Genomic DNA, 4,204 nt, shown 5'->3' on the forward strand with positions numbered 1-4,204 from the left:
TTATCTTTGTGTGGATCCAGTCGGCGGAAGGAAACTCTGCTTTCGTGCACATCTTCTGCGACCTGCGTTAAACTCGCATAGCTGAATAACTGCGCAGGTTTCGGGACGGGTCACCCGCACTAAGCTTCATGCGTGAGACTTGGTTCACTGAGCTGGGCTGGTTCCATGTCACGGGCGCAGAGGAGGATCGCGGGATGTTGCAGTTCAGTCAGAAGAACAATGAAAGAATCAGAGAGGAAAAACAGGGCCGAGGGGCGAAAAGTGGGAAAAGCCAAAATCCTCCATAAAACTAAAAGTTGTTGTGAGAAAACAGCAACTCAGCATCTCTCATGTGGAAACGTTTGCTGTAGCTCAACTCTGTATGGCACTAACTGCAGGATAATCCCGCCTCCCTGTGTGTGTGTGTGTGTGTGTGTGTGTGTGTGTGTGTGTGTGTGTGTGTGTACTCAGTTGGCAGTGCTGCCCATCAGTTCAGCACCATGGACAGCAGCACAGTAGTGAACACAAGGGCGCAGGTTTGGTTTCAGAAGTTTAATTATGATTCAGTTCTTGTCTTCCATAATAACAATGTTAGTATGGGGGAAAAAAAGCCACATACATTTCTGCGTCATAATGCACTAAACCAATAATCACCTTTAATTTCCTTGATAGAGACCTGATACTTACTGATGAATATATTCAAACTACCATTTCCAATGTCAGCAATGAGCCTTCACACTCAATAAATAATGTTTAAGTTCTATCTTTACCCAACAACCGCCACCAAGAAGGCAGAGCAAGTCCTGAAATACTCAGATGAGCATGTCAACTTTTTGATCAGAGCCTCTTCCATCTGGATGTTGGTGGTTGGACCGTAAGAGGATGAGGTTTATTTGTCTTTTAGTATTAATCCGCTGTTGTTTCCCGACACCAACTTCTACGTGAATTTCACTAAAACTAAAAAAAAAAAAAAAAACTAGATAGATTTCAGTGAATTTCCTGAATTGCTTCATTAGCTGCAGATGTAGTAATGTTGCACAAAGAGCAAACATTTCCTCAGAAATGTATTTTATATTTTATTTTTAACGCCTTTGTTAGAGCTTTGGACAGTTAAGAAAATACAGGAAATGCATCACAATGTAAGGTGTTTTAAATATTTTGCACACACTTAAATGAGGATGACAAAATATTAGAGACCCTGTCAGAACATGTTGAACACTTTGCAGACGATACAGCCGGAAATATTCATTTCTGAGGACCTTTTTTTGGCCAATATCATAGCTGTTTACTCATTACATGCCCTTCATATTAATATCCTCATCAGGATTCAATCCAAGACTAAGTGGGAGAGGAGCTGTCCAAGGAGCGTACAGGCTCCTTCATATGAATGAATAAAAGAATAAATGAGAATATGAATATTTAAGTCTTTTGAATATAAAGTGAGTGAGCATGTATGAGGAAACCAAAGTGATCAAAGTCAACAAAAACATTGGCTGAAGAAGAAAACTATGGGAGTTCACCTACCTTTATATTTGTGAAATATTCACATATATTTGAAAAGGGCTCTCAGTCTGTTTTCATGTGCTTTACTGTGCTCCTTTATTTCTTACCAATACACTTAATATCTTTTATTGTGTGATCGCTTTGTGTTTAAACTTGGATTTATTTTGATGTAATAGAAAACGTAGAAATCTCAAAACTCAACCACTGAACAATGAAAGAGAGATATTCACCTCACAAGTAGAGCTGCAATAATTAATCAATTAGTCAATCAACAAAAAATGAACCTGCAACAATTCTGACAATCGACTCAAAAGTGTGGATTTGCTGTTTTCCACCATTTCGTATAACTGTAAATTGATTATCTTTAGTTTTGGACAGTTGTTCGGACAAAACAAGACATTTGAAAACTTTTTACAGGCTAATCAAAACCAAATTATGTACAATAACAATAATGAAAATGTCAGCTATACTCATGAGCAACTTCCTTGTATTTGTGTGCAGAGCCAAATTAGGAAAGACTTTCCAAACATTTAAGAATTTTATCTTCAAAACACAAGTGACTATAAGCCTTGAAAGTTATTCTTATAAGCATTCTGCAGATCTGACAGGGATTACAGTTACAGATTACAGCAGGCTGAGATCTGCAGGCCCGTCTCAGAGACAAAATGTCACGAGAATGTCATCTTCTATCTTTGATCTATTAAACTGACTACTTTTAATAAAGAAATCAGGTTTGAAATTGTTCATTTGTAGTTTTCTCCTGTTTTGACTCAATTCATTTGTTACAGAGAGCATGCAGGCAAGCAAGAGTCACCATAAACTGAATCGCTGTTGTAGCTGTCAACACGGTTATGGTATTCAAGATCTTTTTCAACTTATGTCATCATGTCAAGTCTCATACCTCGGCTGCTGGGTGCAGAAAACTACAGCACCATTCTCCACAGAAACAAATAAACCTTTCAAACGTGGCATCAAACCTGTTGTGTGCAACCCAGAAAACACACAGTTACTGAAATGGTATTATGATAATTCACTTTAATGTAGGTATCATACTTTAAGTGTCTCTCACGCGCAGGTAAAGACGGCGCATGCAACACATGTATACTTGTCCTGTTACACAATTTCTTCAGGTTGCTTTATAAAAGGTGCCCTCTTCTCCTCATCCTCTTCTTCTCCTGTCTTTTGCATAGTAAACACTTTATTCTCCCCTCTCCCTCTAATCTTATCTTATTTCTCAGTTCCTTCTCCTTGAAATGTACTGATGTGAGTGTTAGCTGGGGGCAGGGGAGGACTGGGGGAGGACAAAGAAAGAGCAGAGATCAAATGAAGATTTCAAGGAGAGGAGAAGAGGAAGAGGAGGAGAAGGGGAAGAGATAAAAATGGGAAACAAAGTTAGAAGAGACAGCGGAGAGTGCTGGCAGGGATAAAGTGCAGAGAGAAAGGGAGGAGGGGCTGTGAGGAATACGAGAACATGAAAACCACTTCTAGCTCTAGCTCCCGTTCTTATTTACACATACACTGAAACACAAGTCATACAGAATTATTACATCTACTTTATATGTTCATTTCACAGAATCTTGTCAAGGACGGCAAAACAGTCTTTGCTCCGTGCTTTGTAAAGCAAACTCTTTAGCCACGCATATTTTGACACTATTAGAGACGGCGTACACAGCATTCAGAGTGGAAACGAAAACTTGATTTGAGCATGGATATTTCAAAAACTCACTTGCATCTATAAATTCAACACACCAAGGGTTTTTTTTTCTTCTCCTCCGTGATGTCAAAAGCAAACAAAAAAAGATCTTAAGGAGCTACTGTACCAACAGATATGGCATGCATAGAGGAGCTGCACCACAAAGACTGTATAGGCCTACACAGCACTAACCCACTGCATACACAGTGCCATAGAGAAAAGAGACAGAGAGAGAGATTAAGCAGGAGAAAAAAGACAGAGACATTTCACTGCCAAACAGGCGTCTGGGGGATTTCTCTTCTTTTTTTAAATTTTTTTTATGTTTTTTTTTTGCATCAATTTGGAAGACGAGACGTGCTTAAGACTAAGTTCAGGACTAACTTAGACATGAGGTTATAAATCAGGACTTTTATCATTCAAAACCTTCCCTCCTCCAAACCGCAGCCTGCACAGACACGTGTGTGTGTGTGTGTGTGTGTGTGTGTGAGCACATACATGACATATTGATCGTGGAATGTTCATGACGCAACTTTTACAGGTCGAACAGAAGAAAATCAAGTAAACAAACACACACTGTTGTTGATCGATAGAGCACATACACAGTTACACATTCACTATGACTCTTGATCACCGGCCTTTTGTATTGACCCGCTCACCACGAGGTCCTGTGAATACTACACACGCCTGGAGTTTTCTCTGGAAACTGGCCCGTTACTGGTCTGTGGTTACTGGTCAAACTCAGTCCCACTGTGACCAACCAGCAGCTAAAGCCATCTGCAGTTTGTATTTTATTCTGCTGCTTGTGTGTCTGTAGGTGTGAATATGTAGCGAGTGTGGTCGGTTTGTGATTATTGTCCAGTTTAGATGCTGGTGTGGGCTGAGTTTAGAGATTTTTGTGTGTTAATGAGACGCTGTGGTTTGAGTCTAGGTGGTTTGATGAGATGCTGGATGAGTCTTGGATGAATGTAACTGGACTGTACGGGTCGGAGTAAAGTCTTGTCCGGGCTGCGTCTAACCAACAGGAACTCC

Source organism: Enoplosus armatus, chromosome 2 (genome assembly GCF_043641665.1).
Source record: "Enoplosus armatus isolate fEnoArm2 chromosome 2, fEnoArm2.hap1, whole genome shotgun sequence".
Taxonomy (NCBI): Eukaryota; Metazoa; Chordata; class Actinopteri; order Centrarchiformes; family Enoplosidae; genus Enoplosus; species Enoplosus armatus.